This window comes from Cetorhinus maximus, chromosome 20 (genome assembly GCF_964194155.1).
Source record: "Cetorhinus maximus chromosome 20, sCetMax3.hap1.1, whole genome shotgun sequence".
In the NCBI taxonomy this organism is placed as follows: Eukaryota; Metazoa; Chordata; class Chondrichthyes; order Lamniformes; family Cetorhinidae; genus Cetorhinus; species Cetorhinus maximus.
This window is the reverse complement of record NC_135898.1, coordinates 49,319,111-49,343,927: the sequence shown is the minus strand read 5'-3', so window position 1 is coordinate 49,343,927 and position 24,817 is coordinate 49,319,111. Positions and strand designations below refer to the sequence as shown.

Genomic DNA, 24,817 nt, shown 5'->3' with positions numbered 1-24,817 from the left:
TGATCCAGACATCCCTTAGATCTTTGACCCAAACAATGACATAATCCAGGAGGTGCCAGCACTTTGATCTAGGGTGCCTCCATGTGGTTTTGAATTTTTCCTTCTGGCGGAAGATTTGTCAGCAGTAGGATGCCATTTGCATTGGCTTTTCCCTCCCTGTTTCTCCCCCAATGGTTCCACTCCAGATATCAGAGTCACTCCAGGCATGTGCCGAGTCAGCTGATCTCATTGGGACAGCGTGCAGGATGCTACAATTGACCTCGGTGCTCCTGGTTTTGGGAGTGGGAATTTATATCAAGCCAGGATTCTTGTTCCTGACCACCATCAGGAACTAAAGAGGATGCATGTGTGTAGAGATTGCCCATGAAGGCGTAATTGGGATTAGTTGTTGACAAGCTCAGCAATGGTTTAGTGGGAAAAAGTACCCCCTGATCTGTTACTGAGCCCAAAGAGTAGGAGGCTCTGAGGTTCAATCCCACAATCTATGCCAAGTAGGTGAACTAAGCCACATTCAGTAGAATTAGTGTTGGTGCCCTCTGATCTAGAGGTAGAAAATCCAACTCTTAGTTGTGCAATATCTCATTTTTACAATGGGCCAGAATTTGCTGCAGCAAGGCAGCTCACTTCATTAGACTTTTTCCAGCGTAATTCAGCTCTAATATTTTTTGCACCCCAACTTGCAGGAAGCTCCAAGCTGATAAAGGCATGGTAAGGCAATGGGGGCATCTGGGACCTTAGTGAACAGTGAAATCAAAAGGTTATCATTTAACCAATGAGATTTAAGGGTTGAGAAATAAACAGAGGGTAAATTAGAATCAAATCAGATTCAAAGAGAAACAAAGGGAAAGAAAGATTGGATTAAGAGGGAGAGAAAAAGAAATGGGTAAGGTGAGAAAAAGTGTAAAATTTAAAATTTTACATTTTTAACATCACCAATTCACTTCCTGAAGGAATGAGACTCCACACTTTTAATTGTTCACTTTCTGGACCAGGGAGGTTGATTGGCAGTTATTAGCAATTATCGCATTGTTAAAAGGGTCCTTATGCTATTAATTATTAGACTTAACTTTCTGTCACAGGTTTAATCAGCCAATAATGTGCAAATCCGGCAAGTTTTCAAAAATAACAGGGAGGCTAACAGTGAGAAGCAAAGGGCAGGGTGGCATAAATCAAGTTGCACCTGGAAATTCACAGCACGCACCAGCCCAATCATGCAGTTAGCAGCAAAGTGGAAATGTTTGCCACTGCCCATGTGGAAAATGTACGACCGGGTGGGGGAGCCGGGGTGCCAGTGTGGGGAGTGGGGTTAGCCAGATGAGCTGAGGGAGGCAGGACGAGCCTGAAGTGCAGGGAGGAAAAGTGGAGTCAGGAGTGCAGGGGGTACAGAGGTGGAGAGGAGCCGATGTTGCTGGAGCTGGTGGGGGGGGAGGGGGGGAGTGCAGGTGAAGAGCGGAGCTGAAGAAGCTGGGGGAGGGTGTCGGGGAGTAGCCAGCCAGAGGAACAGGCATATTTTCAAACTCCTGTTGGTTTAAGGGTTACGCGCCTGAGCGTGCTCTGTGCCTGCTAGGAGCAGCCCTAGAAAATCCAACAGAAAAAGTGCTGTAAGTTCTGGGCAATCAGCACAACTTGCCAAATGACATGTCCTGGCAGAACCATCAGCAATCAGACTCCATTCTTTTTTTTTATTCATTCATGGGATGTGAGCATCACTGGGCAGGCCAGCATTTATTACCCATCTGAAGAAGAGTCACATGGACTCAAAATGTCAACTCTGTTTCTCTCACACAGATGCTGTCAGAACTGCTGAGTTTTCCCAGCATTTTCTGTTTATTACCCATCCCCTGTTGCCCTAGTTCAGAGGGCATTTAAGAGTCAACCACATTATCCGTGGCATATAGGCCAGACCAGGTAAGGACGGCAGAGTTCCTTCCCTAAAGGGAAGTGAACCAAATGGGTTTTACAACAACCGGCAATGGTTTAGTGGTCATCATTAGACTTTTAATTCCAGATTTTTATTGAATTCAAATTCCACCATCTGTCATGGTTTGAATCCATCTATGGGATTCAAACCCAGGTCCCTAAAGCATTACCCTGGGTCTCTGGGTTACTAGTCCAGCGACAATACCACTACACCATCACCTCCCGCAGGCATATCACAACTTCCGGGTTTGAGTGTTAATCCACTTTCAGAAGCTGCATTGAGGTCCTGGATGGCGGCAAATGTCTCAACACTTGCTGCTATTGAGGTCACAAGGTCAGGACCAGCGTACCTCTGTGTCCCCTGAATCCGCAGGCCAATTTGCAAATGATGCATGGCATTATTATTTTCAGCAATTTCCAGCTCCAATGGTTAAATCAGGTGGGATAGCACATGGGTAACTAAACTGCATACCCATTTCACAGGAGCAAGACTGCTGCTGTGAGCAAATCACATCATGCTTATCATCATGTTCTTTATACATGTATAGCATGCACATCATATTGTACAGTATTCCAACTTCTTTTTATTCATTCATGGGATGTGGCCGTCACTGGCCAGGTCAGCAATTATTGGCCATCTTTAACTCCCCTTGAGAAGGTGATGGTGAGCTGCCTTCTTGAACTGCTGTAGTCCATGTGGTGTATACACACCCACAGTGCTGTTAGGGTGGGAGTTCCAGGATTTTGACCCAGAGACGGTGAAGGAATGGCGATATATTTCCATGCCAGGATTGTGTGTGACTTGGAAGGGAACTTCCAGGTGGCGGTGTTCCCATCTGTCTGCTGCCCTTGTCCTTCTAGGCGGTAGTGGCTATGGGTTTGGAAGATGCTGTCTAAGGAGCCTTGGTGAGTTCCTGCAGTGGCTCTTAATAAATTTCATTCATTTATTCATTTGTTCATGTGTGCTCTGCTCAAAGGCTGATCCTTGGCTCATTGTCTGCTTATGCTTCATCTGGAGCTGTTTTCTTGGCAGTTTTTATCAGTGGTGGTTTGCATTGCCTTCCATTCTCAGGGGGAGGGTAAAGAGGCAGGTCACAAGATTACCTCAGCTGGAATGGGAATCGAACGCAAGCTGTTGACGTAATTCTGAACCACATGTTAGCCATCCAGCCAACTGAGCCCTTTGATAATTTTATATATTGTTTATTTTAATGTTTCAGCTAAATAAAGGAAAACTATGGAGTGCTCTAATGTCTAAGTAATGCAGCTCTTGAGCAGCATAAAATGCCTGTCACCATTTACAAATTGAACTTCTTTACGGAAGGAGTTTCTGGAATTAGAGGAATGGTCTGTTGAGGTACCTCCTTGACACTGTGGATAATGGATTCTGGATGACCACCATTTGTGCTGAGCTAAATGCAAAGGAGAATAGTTTATGGGAGAATGGAATATTTTTATTCTAATTAGAAACAGTACATCTGTGGCATGCTGAGGTCGCACTACAACTGTTACATGTTGTTAACAAAGCAAAATAATCTTGGCTGAATGACAGTGTTCCAATCTGAAATTATCCAGTACACTACAAGTTACAAAGTTCTCCCGCAAAACAATTAAACTTAAATGACCCGGAATCTGTGTTTGATTAACAGCAATTAAACTTTGTGTCTTTAAAGGGACATAGATCCAAATTAGTAGCTCAAAGATGCCTTGTGCATTGTGTTCAATACACCTGATCTTACAAAACACTGCATCTTCTGAATTAACCCTGAGGAAAACCACAGGACATCCACCAATACTATGTACTAACATTTTTAAAAAATTCTTTCCTCCATTTTGCGTCCCCAAAAGGACAGACAAGGAATCTGCTGTCAGTACTGTTGTGGAACCTGCTATTTTCCTTTTTGTTTCTCCTCCTTCCCTTAATTAAGAAGTGCTGGCCCTGCTGATTCTTAAGATGGCATTAGTAAGATTATCAACACGCTATGGAGAAACATTCCCTATGGACACTAAGTGTAATTTTTTAAAAGAATAGGTTTGCAAGTAGCATAAAAAAGGAAATCTTCCCCTGGATCACAGGGAATCACAGGCATAACCTCATGTTGTCCACTGTGAAATCCAATAAAGAAACTAGTGTTAAAGAGGAAAAGGGAAAGAAGTGAGAGAGAGGCATGTTTGAAAGAGAAAGTTTCTTCATTTAATATTATTTAAATTTTCAAAAAATGTGGAACTTGAAGCCACACAATTATCTTCAGTTGAAAAGGTTACTAGGTCAGTGCCAATAAATACACCTGAAACAAAAAATATAATATTGAACACCTGTAGAAAAAGAGGGAGAGACAGGACAAAGAACACAAAAAGAGAGAAAGGCGTACAAGTAGTTTTCTTCCTCATTCTAACTCGATTTAAAAAGAAAAAGCGGGCAGCAGACCAAAGTTTAAGTAGCAGCAGGCAGGTAAGAGAGAAACTAATGGGGAGAGGGCTGGGCTGGGCCCTTACTGCCCACCTTAGGGGGAAAAGCAAATAGAATTGGGAAGAGTCGATGGAAGGTTAAGAATGAGGCACGGTAACTTCTTTCCCTAGTTTATCATGTTGTACTACCCTTGGTCCAAAAAGAGAATAAAAAGGAGAAAGAAACAAAAGAGGACAAATAAACAAAAATAAAATTTAAGAACAGAGAAGTAGCAAATTAGAGAAGGAGACAGATGAGACGAGATAGGTGGAGAAGTAGCAACAGCAAGATAACAGAGACAAGTAAAAAATAAAAATGGAAAATGCTGGAAAAACTCAGCAGGTCTGATAGCATCTGTGGAGAGAGAAACAGAGTTAACGTTTCGAGTCCCAACGACTCTTCTTCAGACTGGTAAGAGATTGACCATATTCATCAATGTAACACATCCAATGTCATTATAAATAAAAACAGAAAACGCTGGAAATACTCAACAGATCAGACAGCATCTGTGGAGAGAGAAAGCATTAGCGTTTCAGATCTGTGACCTCTCATCAGAACTGAGGAAAGTTAGGAATGTATTGGTTTTGAGCGTGTGAAAAGGGGGAGAGTAGCAAGAGGAACAAAAGGGGAGGTTTCTGTTAGGTTGAAGGGCAGGAGAGATTAAATGACAATAGGTTTCATAGTGCAAAGCTAAAGGAGTGGTAATTGGATAAGCAAAGAAACAAAAGACGTGTCCAGACGAGGTGTGAACGGCAGGATAACAACCGTCCAAATGCAAAGTTATTCAGAAAGAAATAAGAGAGAAAAAACAAACCAACAAAACACATGAAACAAAATGGGGGCGGAGGTTATAATGTAAAGTTTGTTGAACTCAGTATTGAGTCTAGAAGGCTGAGAAATGCCCAGTGGAAACGAGGTGTTGTTCCTTGAACTTGCATTGAGCTTCACTGGAACACTGTCGGAGGCTGAGGACAGAAAGATCAGAGTGGGAGCAAGGTGAAGAATTAAAATTACAAGTGACTGAAAGATCAGGGTCATGTTTGCAGACTAAAGTGTTCCACAAAGTGGTCACCCAATCTGCATTTGGTTTCCCCAGTGTAGAGGAGACCACATCATGAGCAGTGAATAAAGTGTACTAAATTGAAAGAAGTACAAGTAAATTGTTGTCCAGTGTACTCTAGTCTGTTAAGGGTTTGAATAAATAGCACTATGTTGTACTGTACATCTTTTAAACTTGTTAGGTTTTCCACGTGGTTTAATGGAAAGTGTGTGCGGCACTAAATTACACAGACCAAGAAGGTTTGGGTTATATCCTTGTTCTTTGTGCGTACTCCAGTCTTAGCAGCAGTTTTGATGAGGTACAAAAATGGTGTCAGTGTTCCTGGGCTACAGAGGAGAAAAATCAGCTTGAATTCCCACTTCTAATCACTTTTGGTAGCAAATGGATTGTGCGACATCAGGTAAGGACAGAATCAAACTTACCACCCCTGCCCTCCTCACATCACTACCACCCAACGTTCATTAGCTTGCTGGAACTCATGATCCAAATAACCAATTGGGAAAGCTACTGAATTTCAGCTGGCACTTATGGAACTGCACAAGAGCAGAAATCACTACCCTTGGGAGATATAGGGAGAAAATAAGGGGAAATAAAGCACAATCTTGCTAATGTGCATGTTCAAACTGAAACAAGAGAAAAAAATTAGAAATGTAGGCTGTACAACTACAAATGCAAACCAACCCAAGCACAATGGTAGAAGGTTAAAGAGACAGTGCTGTTTACAAAGAAAAGATGATCCTCGGTATAATGCAGACAATCTAAAATTAAAACAAAATCCATCTGGTTTATGTATGTGATATGCATACTAATGGCATTCTGCAGGTCAGCTCATAAGATGTTTGCACACTTAAAATTAAACAAAAACAGGTGCTGGGAAATAGAAAATTACAAAGGCTATATTCTTGGGTTTTCTCTGAACTTTAGGTTGAATTATTTAGTTTGCGCTATGTTAATATTATTACTACAAGGTAGCAGAAGTTCAGTAAGTTTCATTAGTTATTATTTTCTCCAGTACACCCGCTTCTTTTAATTTGCTTCTTGATTGTTACCATCTTTATTGATGCCCTATTTGACTCAAAAATACACTAGTTTCACTGACTCCTATTTATCCTGTTCATAAGTAACAGCTTGTTTCAAGAGTTAAATAAGAAATATCCTTTCATGAGCTTCTGTGAGAGATAGTGATCCCCATGCTAACCTGCTCTTTTATGGTAATCCTGTTATCAAAATAGGAAACTCCAGCTATTATTAATCTGGAATTATTGTCAGTTTTCAATTTCTTTTAATAACTATTACATATTTAACTGAATCTGTGTGTGTATGGTTGCGCTAACAATGCTAATGTGTTGCATTAGAAGGCCGTATTCATGTGGTATCATTTCCCTCTTTGCTGTAATGTACTGATAAAAAGAGGAAGCTGCATTCATATAGTGCCTTTCATAGCCTGAGGATATCCCAAAGCACTTTAAAACCAACGAAGTACATTTGCAAAATAGTCACTGTTGTAATTCAGGGAAATACTGCAAACAATTTGTATACAACAAAGCCCAACCAAAAAATGAGATAATGATCAGATAATCTGTTTTAGTAATGCTGGTTGAGGATAAATGTTGGCCAGGAAATCAGAGGAACTCCCCTGCTCCTCTTTGATTAGGAGATTTTTTGTGGGATCTTTTATGTTTGCCTGAGAGAGTAAATGGAGCCTCCAACTGTGCAGCACTCCCTCTGCATCGCACAGAAGTGTTGAAGCCCTAGGTTGTGTGTTTAAGTCTCTGAAGTGAGACTTGAACCCTTAACATTCTCTTACAAAGGTACGAGTGTTACTGATGGAGCCAAGGCGGACATTTTGGTTAAATTAAAAAGTGAATCTAAAGGTTAATTCTGAGTGTTATTTCAAATTAACCATCACTGCAAGACACAAGGAAGTAGGTACTAACTAGCAAAAGACAATTCCAGGACTAATGACAGGAAGCACGAAGAGATTAATTAATACCTGCAGTGGTTTTCCATGTAGGGTAGTGATGGCTTGTTTTTTCAATAAGTACTGGGAGGCCATTGTAAAAGTAAATAGGGTGTTTAGATGTATTACCAGGACAATTAAATCTAAAATAAATATTTTTACTCTGAGACCACAACCAGGATTCCATATCCAGTTTTAGTCCCCTCATTTGCAGCATGATAATTGAGATCCGGAAAAAAATTCAGAGGAAGGCCACTAAGATTGTCAATATAGAGTTATAGGGCAGAATTTTCTGCCTGTCGGGAGGGTGGGCCCGACCCAACCGCCGGCAGGCGTGGAGCTGCTCGCCGCCAGCGAAGCGGGCCCCGCCGCCATTTTATGTGGGTGGGCCAATTAAGGCCCACCCAGCGTGATGTCGGCCGGGAAGTGCTATCTGCTCCCTGTGCAGATGGGGGGAATCCATAAAAGCGAGAGTGCGCTCTTTCGCGCATGCGCACAAAAGAGCCCACATCTCCCTGAGGCTAACTGCTTCGACTTTTAAAACTACTAAAAATAGAGAAAAGGAAAATCCCTTACATGTCCCCTCATTGGGACATGTTCATAATTTACAGAACAACTTTATTACAATTTTTAAAACCCTGCATGAAACCTCATCCCGCCGCTGGATGAGGTTTCATGTTTTCTCTATTTGCCGCCGGGGCTCCTGGCCTGCCCACCAACCTTAAGGTTGGACGGGCAGGTCCTTTAATTGGTTAAATGATCCTGTCAATGACCTCAAGTGGCCATTGACAGGTCAGCGGGCCCGCAGCTGATTTTGCTGCACCCCCACCTTCCTGAAGATTTAAATGGGGTGGGATGGCGTCGGGGGTTCCGCCCAAAGTCATCCCGTGTCATTTTATGTGTTGGCGAGCGGGCCCCGCCCCCTGCTCACCAATGGCAAAATTCTGCTCAAAGAGTCAAAGAGTCATGGAGGTCTACAGCACAGAAAAAGGCACTTCGGCCCATCGAGTCCGCACCGGTCAAACAAGGACCTAACTACTCTAATCCCATTTTCCAGCACTAGGCCCATAGCCTTGTATGCCATGGCATCGCAAGTACACATCTAAATACTTCTTAAGTGTTATGAGGGTTTCTGCCTCTACCATCCTTTCAGGCAGTGAGTTCCAGATTCCCACCACCCTCTGGGTGAAAAAATTCTTCCTCACATCCCCTCTAAACCGCCTGCCCCTTACCTTAAATCTATGCCCCCTGGTTATTGATCCTTCCAGCAAGGGGAAATGTTCCTTCCTGTCTACCCTATCTATACCCCTCATAATTTTATACACCTCAATCATGTCCCCCCTCAATCTCCTCTGCTCCAGGGAAAATAATCCCAGTCTATCCAATCTCTCCTCATAACTAAAACTCTCCAGCCCAGGCAACACCCTGGTAAATCCCTCTGCACTCTCTCTAGTGCAATCACATCTTTCCTAAAATGCAGATTCCAGAACTGCACGCAATATTCTAGCTGTGGTCTAACCAGCGTTTTATACAGTTCCAGCATAACTTCCCTGCTCTTATATTCTATGCCTCGGCTAATAAAGGCAAGTATCCCATATGCCTTCTTAACCACCTTATCTACCTGTCCCGCTACCTTAAGGGATCGGTGGACATGCACACCAAGGTCCCTCTGATTCTCAGTACTTCCCAGGGTCCTACCGTTCAGCATGTATTCCTGTGTCTTTTTTGTCCTGCCCAAGTGCATCACCTCACACTTATCCAGATTAAATTCCATTTTCCACTGATCAGCCCATCTGACCAGCCCGTCTATATCCTCCTGTAATCTAAGGCTATCCTCCTCACTATTTACCACCCCATCAATTTTCATGGCATCCGCGAACTTACTGATCAACCCTCCTACATTCAAGTCTAAATCGTTTAGATATACCACGAACAGCAAAGGACCCAACATCAATCCCTGTGGAACCCCACTGGACACAGGCATCCAGTCACAAAAACACCCTTCGACCATACCCTCTGCTTCCTGCCACTCAGCCAATTCTGGATCCAAATTGCCAAATTGCCTTGGATCCCTTGGGCTCTTACCTTCGTTATCAGTCTCCCATGCGGGACCTTATCAAAAGCCTTGCTGAAGTCCAAGTAGACTACGTCAAATGCATTGCCCTCATCTACACACCTGGTCATCTCTTCAAAAAATTCAATCAAATTGGTCAGACATGACCTCCCCTCAACAAAACCATGCTGACTGTCCTTGATTAATCCCTCCCTCTCCAAGTGTAGATTCATTCTGTCATAGGGTGGAGATCTGGGGCCTTTTACTGTGGGAAGACTTCAAGGAGATTTGATTGAAGTCCTTAAAATCATGAAAGGATTACACTTGGTCCAAGTGGATAGATTATTTTAACTAGTTAGGTTACCAAGGACTAAAGCACCAAAGTATAAATTACACAAGCATAGACTAGGTTAGATGTCAGGAGGGCTGACAACAATTGATACAAATTGTTGGCATATGCTGGGAGTGTAGATTCAGTGTTAACATTCAAAAACTGAGCATGTTCTCAAGGGTGGTACAAGGTAGGTCATGGGAGTATTGTCACAAAATCTCCCAATGGTCTCTTGAAAGAAATTTCTTAAATTGGCCTAAGGTTTGTTTTGTTTTTTTTCCCATCCCCATTTCCAGGAGATTGTGGGCGGAATTGTTCCAGATTTGCACTAAGTGCAGAAGTGGGCGGGAAGGTAATTTTACCCACTGGCCGCAATGGCAGGTTTTCACGCTATATCATCCCATTTCCCGCCTCATCAATTATGCAGTCACAGGAAACATGCTGTCTTGCTGGTGGGTGGCCTCTAACTTGCCCACCTCGCCGCTTCCTCAAGCAGGGGCCATATTTAAACTGCAGCCGCACGCACACTTCTCGATGCTGGCAGCCCAGGATTGCTCCAGTGAAGACATGGCCCTGAAAAGCCAAGAGAAGTGCAGCCCCCTGGTCCAGTGACGCATCCCTGGGACACCGTGGAAGTCCACCGCAATGTCCTCTACCCCCGCTCTTGCCGTAGGAGGCCCATCAGTCTCATCACTTCGGCTTGGGAGGTGGTGGCAGAGGTGGTCAGTGCCAACGCTGCACACAAGAGGTCAGCCATTCAGTGCAGAAAACAGGTGAATGATCTCATCTGTGCTGCCAGGGCAAGGCATCACTCTAAACTCACACACTCACAAGGCCATCACACATTCACTGGCATCTCACTCATTGCCGGCTCAAAGGACATTACCGCACATTCTCTCACATCTCCATCTGGCCTCATCTCCTCTGGAGACTGACTCCTCAGTGCTCACCATCTTGAGGCCACTTGCACAGATCAACATGTGCACAACACACAACCTGGGATACCCCCCTTCCCCAAGCAAGCCCTATCCCTGCAGCCATGGAAAAGCCACCCCCGCCTTACGGCTAGTCTGAAAGGTAGAGATCTACCTGTGAGCCCCCCTGAAAGTGACATGGTGCTGTCTGTGAAGCCTGGCACTGATGACCACGAGTGCTGACTGAAGCAAGGTAGAAACAAATCTCGAAGTCCCGAGTGAAGTGCAGCTCACTAGGTGAACGTCGCTTATGTACAGTTGTGAAACAAGTTGGTGTTCAATCATACTGACATGCCCAGATGATCCAGCATGGGGGTTTGTTTCCAGTGAGCAAGGTTTACATTGAGATGTTAATGTATTGAAATTATGTTCCCAATATCGGCGGTGGGAAACACGGCCTGCTATTGATGGGCGGAGCGGACGATCGCAAACTGGTTTCACGATGGCGTGAAACTGATTTTTGTCCTTCTCGGCATAGTGTTGCCTCCCCCCACCAGTCCCCATCCACCATGACACCCGACGCCAATGCGGCTGGAAAATTCCTGGCCTGTGTGTTTGTGGAGGTGGTGGGCTGGTGTACAGAGGTCGCACAATGCAAGGATACATTCTTTACCTTTCCTCATTTTTATACATTTGTATGTTCAGGCAATCCTGAAAGATTCAAAGGGCAGAATTTTCTGCCTAGCGGGCGGTCGGGCCTGACCCAATCTCCAGCAAGGTGGGAGCCAATCCCCGTCAGAGAAGCGGGCCCCGCCGCTATTTTAAGTGGGCAGGCCAATTAAGGCCCGCCTAGCGTAACGTCCAGTGGGAAGTGCTAAGGGCTTCCTGTGCGGGCAGAGGGGGATTCCCCAAAAGCGAGAGTGCGCTCTTCCACGCATGCGCACGAAAGAGCGCACATCTCCCTGAGACTAAGTGCAGCCTCAGGGAGATCGCTGACAGCTTTATAAACATTAAAAATAGAGAAAAAAAAATCCTTAACATGTCCCCCTCATGTGACAATGTCACACAAGATGGGACATGTTAATAAATTTCATTAAAACTTTATTCAACTTTTTAAATCCCTACATGAAACCTCATCCCGCCGGTAGATGAGGTTTCATGTTTTATCTAGTTGCCACCGGAGCTCCTGGCCTGCCCGCCAACTTTAAGGTTGGACGGGCAGGTCCTTTAATTGTTTTAATGATCCTGTCAATGGCCTCAATTGGCCATTGACAGGTTGGCGGGCGCACAGCTGATTTTGCTGCGGGCCCACCTTCCTGAAGATTTAAATGGAGCGGGATAATGTCAGGGGTTCCCCCTGATGTCATCCCGTGTCATTTGCCGTTGGCGAGTGGGCCCTGTCCCCTGCTTGCCGATGGCAAAATTCAGCCCAATGTCACTGCTCAAAACAGCAAAGCATTTTCCTGGTGACAACTGAAGGACACATATAGGACAGTCTGTATCTAGCCCCTATCATACATGGCTGCTAAATTTAGGGATGACTTAGGAAAGGAATTTGAGAAGAGGACATAAGGAGGCTACAAAGGGATATAGATAGGTTAAGTGAGCGGGAAAAGATCTGACAAATGGTGGGTAATGTGGGAAAATGTGAAATTGTCCATTTTGGCAGGAAGAACAAAAAAATGAAGTATATTAACTAAATAGTGAGAGATTGCAGAGCTCTGAGATGGAGAGGAGTCTCGGAGTCCTAGTGCATGAATTACAAAAGGCTAGTATACAGGTACAGCAAGTAATTAGGAAAACTAATAGAATGTTATCATTTGTTGTGAGGGGAATTGAATACAAAAGTAAGGAGGTTATGCTTCAGTTATACAGGGCATTGGTGAAACCACATCTGGAGTATTGTGTACAGCATTGGTTTCCTTATTTAAGGAAGGATGTAAATGCGTTGGAAGCAGTTCAGAGAAGGTTTACTAAACTAATACCTGGATTGGGCAGGTTGTCTTATGAGGAAAGGTTGGATAGATTTGTGTCTGCTGGAATTTAGAAGAGTAAGAGGTGACTTGATTGAAACATATAAGATCCTGTGGGGCCTTGACAGTGTGGATGTTGAGAGGATGTTTCCTCTTGTGGGAGAATCTAGAACTAGGGGTCACTGTTTAAAAATAAGGGGTTGCCCATTTAAGACAGAGATGAGGGTCTCTCAGAGGGTTGTGAGTCTTTGGAACTCTCCCTCAATAGGCGGTGGAAACAGAATCTTTGAATATTCTTAAGGCAGAGCTAGATAGATTCTTGATAAGAAAGGGGATGAAGGGTTACTGGGGGTAGGCGGGAATGTGGAGTTCAGGATTAAAATCAGATCAGCCATGATCTTATTGAATGGCGGAGTTGGCTTGTGGGGCTGAGTGGCCTACTCCTGCTCCTAATTCGTATGTTCGTATGTATGTGACGGAACTGCTGTAGTCCATTTCAAAATGGCCATTCATTTCTTAACGGCATGACTATCATAGCTCTATGTGATATGATCATTACATTCTTGGCAACACAACTAACTTAGAGCTTTGTGACATGATTATCGGAGCTTTTTGAATAGATTGTTCTGGTCTTGTGTGAAACTGTTGCCATTGTTCTAAGGAACTGTTGCTCTATTCGTGAGATTTTGTGCTGCCATAAAATCATAGAAAGGACAGCATAGGTGAAGGCCATTTGACCCAGCACACCATGCCAGCTCTTTGAAAAAGCTATCCAATTAGCCCCATTCCCCTTCCCTTTCCCCAGAGCCATGCAACATTTTCCCCTTCATGTATTTATTCAATTCCCTTTTTCAAAGTTATTATTGAATCTGCTTCTGTCAACCTTCCAACTCATAACAACTCACTGAATATTAAAAAATCCTCATCTTGCCAGTGCTTCTTTTGTCGATGACTTTAAATCGGTGTCTTCTGCTTACCAACACCTTTGACACTGGAAACAGTTTATCCTTATTTATTCTATTAAAACACTTCGTGGTTTTGAATATCTCTATTAAATCCTTCTTTAACCTTCTCTGCTCTAAGGAGAACAACTCCGACACCTCCAGTCTCTCCACAAACTGAAGTCATGCATCCCTGGCACCATGGTAGTAAAACTCCTCTGTAACCTTTCCAAGGCCTTGACATCTTTCCTAAAGTGTGGTGCGCAGAATTGGGCACAACACTCCAGCTGGGACAGAACCATTGATTTATAACTATTTAGCACAACTTCCTTACTTTTGTACTCTATGCCTCTGTTTATAAAGCCATCTCAGGTCTAAATATCTGACCCCTTATCCTGAGACTATGACCCCAGTTCAAGATTCTCCATCCAAAGGGAAACAGTGTCTTAGCAAGTACCCTGTCAAAGCTGCTAAAGAATGTTATACTTTTCAATGAGATCGCCTCTCATTCTTCTAAACTCCAGAGGATATAGGCCCATTCTCTTCGATCTCTCCTCGTAGGACAACCCTCTCATCCCAGGAGGGTTGCATTATGTTTTATGGTGGATCAGGGCCTTTCAGTGACTCAAAGTCTCTGACTGTGCCTCATGCTATAATCAGTTCTTGTTCAGCAAATAACATGCCAATTTTAACTACAGGGAGGCCCTTTTAAAGGCATTCACATTTGTCAGTTCAAAAATAGAAAATATATCAGAAACATCAAGTTTGCTCAGATTTTTCTCGAGGCAGAAAAGCATCTGTGAGGCAACAAAGGCATAACAAAATTACTATTATTCTTTCCAGTTTCTGCTATTTATTGATTTTTGAGTGATTTTAATTACACTGCTCACAAATACTAACAGGAAAACATAATCTGTCACATTGCTTCAATGAACTTGTCACTTATGCATTTCTGTTTTCCACAAACGTAAGCTGGCCTGTAAAATAGGGCAACTTCAACTTCAACTCATTAGGAACAATGACGTTTGAGTGATTTTTCTTCTCTTGATGTGTAGTTAACCTGAAGCAGCATAATAATTACAAAGTCTATAAATACCTAGGTGGCCGTTTCATTTCTCCTTTCTCAATTCAGTATCATCAGGTGGCATCGCTAAATAAAAGTTCCAGTTCAACAGGCAGGAAAGCAACATGGGCTAATTTCAGCAGTCACAAAATGCATGTGCCAAAGCTCTTCTGAACACGTTCATGTGCCCCCTCCATGATATTCTAAACATTCTTGTCATTCCAAACTATTTAAGACCAACAACATCGCAACAATGTTGCTAATTTGATTGTTTTAACTGGGTCTCCATGTGTTCCAATTAACACAAGTCAAGGAGAATTTATTTTTTAAAATGTGTTTACTGTTTTAAAATCATCTGTGCATAAGTTAAATGCCCTTAGTCAAGCATCAAAGCTATAAACACACCATTTGAAATATATGACTTTCCATGTACAAAATGTTCATGTTCCTTCATTATAAAAAAGATCTAAGAAACGTGATTGCGTTTTGCTTGTTTAGAAATCCAATGACTACATTTCAAAAGTAATTCATTGGTTATAAGGCACTTTATGACATACTGAAAAATTAAAGTTTTTTTTTTAACATATTAAATCGGTCCTTCTTCTGTGGTCATGTAGATCAATTTTTTTAATTAGAAAAGTATGTAAAATGCAACGTGAATCTTTGTCAAGATGCACAGAGAAGTCCATAGAGCTTTGCAACAGCAGTTACTAAGGGCTTAGAGGACATTTTTAAGGTTGCTGTTTTTCTCTATCAGTTCAATATGTAATATGGACGAGTGTTTAATGCTCTTGCAACAATGCACAATAAGATTCTTTATTCTGGGGCAAATCATAGGCATTTATGAAAATTAGTACATCATTTCCATTCACGTTGGGAATGTTCTCAATGTGGTGGGCATAGCATAACCTGTAATTGCTCATTTTATAATAGCTTCTTTCGATTTTACATTCATGATTGTTGATTAAGGCTATGTTATGTTAACTACCTTATAGCATCTCTCCACAAATTGCAGCTCATGTTATCTGTCTTCCACTTATTACATACTGGTGAATTGTAAGTTTGGGTTCCAAGTTATATTTACAACCAGTTGAACATTTCTTTATTCAGAAAGTCATGTACTGATTTTTAATGGTGCAATTCTGAATATATGTAATGGTGGAAATTAATATTAGATTATCAATAGTCGGTGTAGAAGTTCCATGCAGCAATATCAACCCTGTACCAATATTAGAAGAGCCGCAGGACCAAATTTAACATACAGCCACTGCACACTTTCTGCTTGCTTTAATGACATTGCATTACAACTGTTGTGCTGAGTGTTGAATTAACATGTATCTCTGTTTCAACTTATCTGCTGCACTCAGAAGTTAACTGACAAAAAAATAAATATTTCATTGCTTTGGAGGCTATTATGGCTACCAAAATGTTACAATACAGTTGTGTGTTGGGAAATAATTTTTCATCCTTCCATCTGTGATAGATGATGAGAATGGAGCCTCAGAACTTTGGTGAGATTATTTGCTGTACTTGCTTTGATGGCTAAACAAGTCAATTCTGGAAAGACAAAGTCTGCTACACACATTAAATTGTCACTTGCCAGTGGTGCAGGATGATCTCAGCTGACGCTTTGTTTGCAGGGCTGGTGTCTGCTTTGATGTTTTGGAAACTACATGCTGTGGTGGTGGCATAATCCTGCCCATGCTGTTGTCACCATTTGCATCGATCATTAGAAAGAGTTTCTCATTTGTTATGATTGATATTGTAGGCTTTCATGTCTCTTTTGACAGCTTCCTTGAATCTGAGCTTTGGGTGATCTGCTGTTCTCTTGTCATGGGGTACTTCCCTGTACAGCATATCCTAGGGGATGTGATCATCTTCCATCTTGTGCATATGCCCAAGCCAGCAAAACCTTCTTTACTTGATTAGCTCTAGCACGCTTGGCATGTTTGTCCTGGAAAGGACTGCTTCATTGGTGACTTTGTCTTTCCATTTGGTGATGGCATGCATCATAAGGGCTGAAGATGAAAGCTGTTTATCCTTTTTTCTTGGTAGCTGTAAGTTGTCCAGGCTTTGCTGCCACTCAGCAATGTGCAGAAGGTACAGGCCTTGTAGATAAGCATCTTGGTCCTACGGGTCAGTTTTGTCAGTGGGCTAAAGTTGGTGGCTGTCTTTTCAATGCATGTGCTGAGCTCTTTGTTAAGGGACAGGTTGTCTGTCACCATAGATCCATGGTAGCAGAATTTGCGGATTGCTTCCAGTAATGTGTTGTTGAGCCTGATCACAGGCAGAGACACAACACCCTGTCCCATAACTGCAGTTTTCTTCACACTGATGGTGAGGGAGAACATGACACAGGCATGGGACAGACGATCCATGAGTCTTTTGGAGCTGGTCTTGTCTGGTCAACTACTGCAGCATCATCTGCATACAGAGGTTCTCTGATCAAGACTTTAGCACTTTTCTCTTTAATTTCAGTCTTGACAGGTTGAGGAGTTTCCCATCTGATCCTTTCATGTCAGCAGGGAAAGCATAGGTCAGGAGGACAGAAAAAAAAAATGCAAAACTGAGTAGGGGATAATGCTCAAAACAGTCAGAGCTGGAGCAGTCCAACTGAATGGTGCCGTGCATGTTACCATGAGTGTATGAGACTGCGAAGCCTGGGAGCTCGGCTGATTTTCTCTAGTATTTCATTGAGGCCCATCCTGCTCATGGTATCAAATGCTTTTGTGAGATCCACAGAAGCAGGGCGGAGTGGTGGTTGCTGCTCCCTGCATTTCTTTTGACATTAGGGTGTAATAATCCATATAATAAACATATAATATCATTTATGGACAGTCATTCTCATTTCAATGGCCATCTTTTATCTTTCTTTGAGGGGATCTTTACATAACATAGGATGCTCTCACAAAGTAGGCTTCCTTTGCACTTTGCATCTTGTTCCCAGTCTTGAGATAGAAACATTTTGAAATAAGAAAAATTGCATTTAGATAGAGCCTTTAATATAATAAAACTTCCCAAGGCACTTACAGGAGCATTATAAAGCAAAATTTGATTTTAAAAAAGCCTTGTAAGGAGATATTAGGGCAAATGACCAAAAGCTTGGTCAAAGTAGTTTTTTAAAGGAGTGTCTTAAAAGAGGAAAGTGAGGTAGAGAGGGGAGGGAATGCCAGAGCTTGGGTCCTGGGGAGCAGCCCATTAAAATTGGGGATGCTCAAGAGACCAGAACTAGAGCAACACAAATATTTTGGAGGGCTGTGGGCTGGAGAAAATTAGTTCAGGAGGAAAGCAGTCATGGAAGGACTTGAAAACAAGGAAGAGAATTTTAAAATTAAGGCGACGCTTAACTGACGACAATGTAGGTGAGCGAGCACATGGGTGATGGGTGAACAGGACTTGGTGTCAGGTCATACACAGCAAACATTTGGCTGACCTCACGTTTATGGAGAGTAGAATGTATTGGGCATGGAATCGTCAAGCCTAAAGCTAACAAAGTCACAGACGACGGTTTCAGCAGCAGTTGAGCAGGGGTGAAGTCAGGCGATATTTGTATTACCTCATGACAGAGAATTAGAAGAGCCTATTTGATTGAAGAACTTCACTTCGGTGACCATTCTTAAAGCAGGAACCAATCACTGTGCCCTGATGTCATTGTTTATATTTATTCTTCCAATTACTTTGCAAAAATATATCTTATGAAACCTGCAGAAATGTACACAAAATCATAAGTTTACCTCAGTAATCTGGTAAAGGACATTAATTTTAATGAAATTAAAGAATCACAACATTCTGTAGGGATAACAAACTTTCTGTTCCCTGATTCAGTTCAATGGTATGTGTGATGTAGCACATACCGTAAACATGCAGCAGTTGCCCAGTCCTTCCGTCCAAAACCCACCTTTGTGTACATTTATCTCATAACCTGTAAACTTAAACATGAAGCAACACAGTGTGACAATAACTTGCATTTTCTAAACAATTTTAACGTTGGAAATGCCCAATGGTGTTTCACAGTGGTGTAAGTAAAAAAAATGGATGCCAAACCAAAGGAAGGAGATATTAGGGTGATTTAAAGCTTGGTCAAAGAGGTGGTTTTTGTGTAGGGTCTTAGAGAGGGACGGGGAAATTGGGAATCGCAGAGTGTGGGCTGCCGAAGCTGGGTGCAGGGGAGCGGCCGGAGTCAGAGAACTCTGGTTGGTGCAGGAGGGATTTCTCGGGCTGGCTGGAGGAAGTTAGGGAGGCACCGTTAAAGGCTTCAAACACCAGAATGGCAATTTTTAATTTAAAAAAACAAGTGATAATTATAGCAGCCTGATCCACGGGGCCTTTTCAAACGTTTCTCCTCCCGGTCCTGAAATAACCCAAAATAGATAAGTTTCCCAGGTAAATCATTGCTTCACTCTAGCAAAGCTTGATGCGTCGGTACACACGCCACTCAGCATTCGGCACCCTTCACACAAGCCCACACACTTAACATGTGAACCAAATGATACAAACTCCAAACTGCTTCCTATTGGGTTTAACCCGCCAGAGGAAGTGATGACTCAAGTGTTAGCGGAAACTGGTGCGGTGCACTCAGGGAAATGGAGTTCAGCCGGCATAACTTCAACTTTTACTTTGACTAATTATTATTGCAAATTTCAGCCTTTGACATTATCCTATTTATTTATTGTTTTGCCCTCGGCATATTCAATGATGGTCCACTTGACGCCAGCCTCTCCAGTTTGCTGCCTCCTCCCACGCTGAATGCATGTAGCTGATCAATGGAAAATGAAACGATCGCACTGCAGTGTCACTCTCGTACAAAATCCATCCATCCACTCTGAGGTTTGAAGTGTGTAACGCTGAGACTACAAATGAACATCTGGTCTGTTCTACTTTGGTACTCACTGAGTTTAACCCCGTTACTTATTAATAAGAAAAAATCAAAGAGGAGGACGAGGCAATCCTAGTGTTATAGGATCCCATAGAGTTACCGGCAAGTAAAAGCATTGCGAAATAAATCTGATTTCTCGCATAGCCCGGATTATTAGTGTGGATTTTTGCCTGCGTGTCGCATTTTAATTACAGTATCAGTTACATATTATGTGCAGGAAGTGGCTGGTCTGTACTTATTAGAATTAATTTGTGCGTGTCTACATTTGTTTCTGATAACCTGCACAATATTCAATTTCTTGTCATCAGTATCTGGGGTTTGATATACAATCAGCGTTGCACTTATTTTAAATGCAACATTTGATGTTAGATTACTATTGTATCATAGTAATTGCATGGTTTGAAGTTAAGATTAGGCGCTTTTATAACATTTTTAAGTCAGTGACTCTATGTTCATGCGGCCTGCATTTTCTGCAAAACTTGCAATTTGAAACCGTACCCTGTGTTTACATTGCCAGCAGCAATTTTATAAAATGTAGAGAACCACAAAACAGAAAAGATTAAAGATGTGTTTAGGAATACAAATACAGACTTTCTACCCATAGGAAGTCCTTCGGGCAAATAAAAAGACTGGTTAATTAGTTTAATTCTGAATTAGGGACAGCATGGACATAAGACAAAAAAGAAGGCACTGGGGGATATTATTAAGCTATAAATAATACAATGAAGACGCATTTGATTTTCCAATCAGAGAGATCTTTAAAATATTGGACTAAATGCAGATGTGAAACATATACGAGACTTTGCAGTTTAAACTTTAAAATACGTCCTCCCGAGATAAGAAATCAGATCAAAGTCATATTAAGATCAGTAATTTCTGGGGAATGTGTTAAATTTATTGCAATCTCTAATATACGTATGGCACGAAAATGAAACCAGTTCGGTGTATGAATTTATCTTTTGAATGAAATGTTTATTTACTGAGATATCTCTGTGAAGAACAGTCACAGGACCCACGCAGATCATTTTGCTGAAGAGATCTTTATTGCAACGATTCATTCCTGTGTCTCTTCTTAACTCAACACTAGTCAGCGCACAGTCACATCTAGCTGCCTTGCTTTTGGAATTTACAAACTTGGTCAGAAATTGGCTAGCAAAGCAGTTTGGAATAGAGAGACACGGTTTTAATGAAATAAAGCCAAGCATGCAGCAGATCAGGCTTTACATCATTTTCATTCCCAAAGAAAAATAGATGTAATTTTAAGAAGGGTGATTATCAGCAACAATAACCGAGTAGATAGTCATTAACAGTGAATAATACACTTCAGTGTAATTATAGGCTATCTATTCTGCACCAACCAACCCCCCCACCCCCTCACACTGTTCGCGAACAATGCACAACCTTTATTGTTCTTTCAGTTAATGCATAACTCAAGTGCAACCCCCTTAAATAAAGTGAAAGTTTGACCTGTCAATTCAGAATGGATTTTTATTGTACAATAATCCGGTAGCCCCCGACTGGCACAATTGACGTTAATACTTGTCGTTCTTCGTTCTCAATGCAATCTCCCGAGTTACTTCTCTTATCATATAGGCCACGTTCTAACTCGTGGGAATCTGCCACTGAAAGAAATGGGCGTCTCTAAAAATGGCTCCGACTTCAGTCTAACCAAGTTTAATAAATCATGCGATTAAATGTGCCGGTTTAGATGGGGGGGGGGGGGGGGGTCTGTTATATAATAAACAGTTTACAATCTGACTAATCGTCAGCACTTTGCATTGAGTTAATGATGTGCTTTCCGGATTAATAGCTTAATATTCATAAAAGATGCAATTTGGAGTGGCTGCGTATATGAAACTACACGGTGCAAATAGTTGGACCATTCTAAAGGGCTTTTATATTTTCAATTTAACCTATGAATATTCAGCCCATTTAGTGTAATCAGGCTCTGGCCACGGATGTGGCATAAAAACTAGATTTGAAGTTTGAACGGTTGGCGGGGGTTGGGGGAGGTGGAAGCGCCGAATTAACACTTCAATTAAAATGAGACCTGCGGTTGGGCTGTCAACGAATTCTAAAAGGTGGTTTTCAAGCTCTCCCTCTTTAGCTTTTCCGGACAACCAGCTCTCGGTTAAAGCTGGTGTTCGACCATTGCAGGACTTAATCTCATCTCATTAATACAAGTATAATTACCCTGCTCCGGGAAGCCAGGTCAGATGGAGTCCTAGCACAGCGATAACAACACCCGGAGCTCAGCGAAGTCTCCAACCAGCTGCCTACTGTAGATAAAATGACAGGCCGTCATTCCGCCAAAAAAATTAGTTTTTTTTACTTTATGTGCAATAAACTTTTTCTCTGCCCTAGAACGACCAACCGTGAATTGCAATTCACAGTAACGCATGAAGCTGGGCGATCGACGCTCTTTGCCTCAGCATCAATGTTCTTAAGCAAGTTGTTTGACCCCAGTTCTCATATTTTCGAAACCTTCTGCTCACCACATTGCCGATCGTGAAATTAAAAACACATCTTAAGGCTTTAATGAAAATAGGAGAAACCGTGTCAAACAGCAGCAAAAACACACATCTAAATGCAGAGATCCGTTGCATTTCTATTGCTCCTAGTGTATGTTGTTCATATACACACACATTTCCAAGAGTGATCTGAAATCCATAGAATAAACTCTTAGTCCTCCACATTTGTGACTATTTTCCAATATTTTATATATAAGTGGGACCATTTCTTTGTTCACTCTCTATAACAGTAATATTCTCTATATGTAGAGCAGATCTTTAATTATAACTGGGGTGGATTGTGTTATGTGTCTGATTAGTTTGAGAGTTACCATTTCGCTCAGCAGTTGGGATTAAGATGATTAGTAACCTGGCGGGTGAACAGGTTCCAGTTGAATTGAGACCCAAGTTAGAAAATGGGTGTTTATCAACTATCCTATGCATTTCCAATTTAAGTCGTAAAACTTCATTACACCATTAAGCAGAATTAACTACAAATTTTCAAAATTGGAAACACACTTCAAACAGCTTTAATAATTTCCATAATTCTTTTTAATCTTTGCAATGTGAATTTATGTTTTAATCAATTTGGAAACTTGGGTTTGAAAATTTATAGGGCGCAAACTTTCAGGGGCTTTTAGCTTTACACTCATTCTGTATAAAAGTGACGACAAGTGAACGTGAGTTGTAGCTTTGACATAACAAGGATACAGTTATAGTCATTTTTAAATAAGAACATGCCGTTTTTTTCTAGGGGGCCCTTAAGGAAATATGCTGATGTGTTTAATGCAGCATGCCATTTTAATGTCTAACTCCATTTGTATATGGGATCGAGTGGCATGTGGATTTGATTCTCGCTCAGTGTTGGCCTACAGACATATACATAAGCGTTAGGCATACGATCAATGGATTCTATTGAAAAATTACAAACATCAGATTTTACTACAGGAGGCTAGAATGAATCGCCATGCTGATATGTTCTATTAAAGAAACCTATTTTAACTCCAAACATGCCGAATATGAACGTATTTCGGATCTTTTCAGCTTTCTTGCTCTCCTGCTATGTAATTTGTACCACTGCATCGGGAGGTCAAACTTTTTTTGAGGCTCAGATAGTAGTCATTTTGGGAAGGGAAAGGCGAGAGTGTTTCTTCAGAATAGAATCATTTGCTTGTACAAAACTTGCTCTCAATAGTGCCCCTCCTCCCCCCTCCGCCAACTGAACTTGGGAGTTAGTTTAAATCAAACAGCACTTCTGTGGTAGAATCGTGCAGGACAGGGGTCTTAAGCAACCTGATAGCCAGTCTAGAATCACAGCCTGTGTACCAAATTGATGGCAATGAAAATAATACCAAAGAGACACAAAAGTACACTTGTTTGTAGATTAATGCAGCCTGAATATCTTTTCAGCCTTCCTTTCTGGATGAGTTAACGGGTGCACGCTTCTACTGGCTATGATTGGAGTCTTCAATTCTCATTATTTGGAAACTTTGTTGCTCCTGTTGTAAGGCCTGTTGCACAGGGGACTGAAGCGCTTCTACTGGATCTGAATGGTGAGAAAGGTCTACAATAGTAGTTCACTTTCCCAAAGAAATTCCCGGATCGTCTTGAACTTGTTATGCCATCAAGTTTAGAATACGAAAGTTTCGGAGTCCTGTCAAATCCCTTCTCCACCACAGATCGGGCAAATATGCTGCCAGTTTCATCTGGGTACCTTACTTTTACATGAACACAGTTCATCCGCATTTTAGCATAAGATTAACTCTGAAAAACACTGCTAGAATTTCCAATCTAAACCTCAATCGCCTCTAGGTCACTTGTTAGTTAGCAATCCTAGGTTAATATACTTTAAAACAAATGCATACATTTAACTTCGCGAAACTACACAGCGTTAGGGCTTTGTAGAGTCAAAGTAGCCAGCACAGTTATTTCAGACAATCATTGCAGGCACATTGTCCCTGTTCACTATTGCATTTTAAACGTCCCACAGCTACACTCTTTCAAAATAAACTAAGCGCCACCCATACTACCTGGCGCATTCAGAGCACCCGGAGTGGAGATATCACTTGCTTCTTCTCAAACTTAATTTTCGAGGATTGATGTGATGTGTAACCACTATCGACGTTTCTTGTGTAGTTTGCGCTTCTTTCTGGAATATCAAACTAGACAAGAGCTCACAATGACAAAAAAAACATTTTTCAACCTAAAATATTTTTGGATAACGCGTGGCATAGCATCAGCAATATCAGACGTGATATCTTAGTGAAGGTATAGCTCACTTTTAAGACAGGAAGTAAATGAAGTGTTTTTTTAAAGCCAGCACATTGTCTTTCATTCTTCAATATAAGCATATTTTGTGCAATTTGATGCATTTGTTTCACGCGGTACCTAAATCAGTATATATTCGCGAAATATTGAATTTACTGCTAAACAATGTGATAGTGCTGTGACTTTTGCTGTTTGATTGACAGTTAAAGGGTTGCAAGTTCAAATTAGTTTCTGGGAGCTGGTGGAACATGTCCCGTCTCAGACTTTTTTTGGATCATGTGTGCTAGGGGCGACTGCTCCACGCAGCACGGCGGGGCACTGCAGGATCATAATTACCGTATAATTAGAAGTATCACTGTGGTAATCATTCTTTTCATCTGTGAAAGTTTTCCCCAATTAAAATAAGAGTCTCTTTCAGGCAGTTTCACCTGCCTCTGCCTTCTGATCAGGCGAGTCGCAGGTCAAAATCGTTACTGTTAGAAGTATTTAGGTAATGTCT

At 41.8% G+C, this 24,817-nt stretch overlaps 2 long non-coding RNA genes across 3 annotated transcripts in view; one reads left to right on the top strand and one right to left on the bottom strand.

The window, feature by feature from the left end:
- Window positions 1–15,446: 15,446 nt before the first annotated feature.
- On the bottom strand, window positions 15,447–21,952 carry LOC144695099 (uncharacterized). The gene is made up of 3 exons (XR_013579865.1): window positions 21,734–21,952; window positions 18,221–18,366; window positions 15,447–17,612 (listed from the first exon to the last, which is right to left on the bottom strand). It is a non-coding gene; the product is annotated as an uncharacterized LOC144695099 (long non-coding RNA).
- The window catches only part of LOC144695098 (uncharacterized), a 27,882-nt gene continuing 22,320 nt past the window's right edge, over window positions 19,256–24,817 (top strand). For both annotated transcript variants that reach the window (XR_013579863.1, XR_013579864.1), the window contains exon 1: window positions 19,256–19,646. This is a non-coding gene — a long non-coding RNA (uncharacterized LOC144695098). The remainder of the gene's footprint in view (window positions 19,647–24,817) is intronic.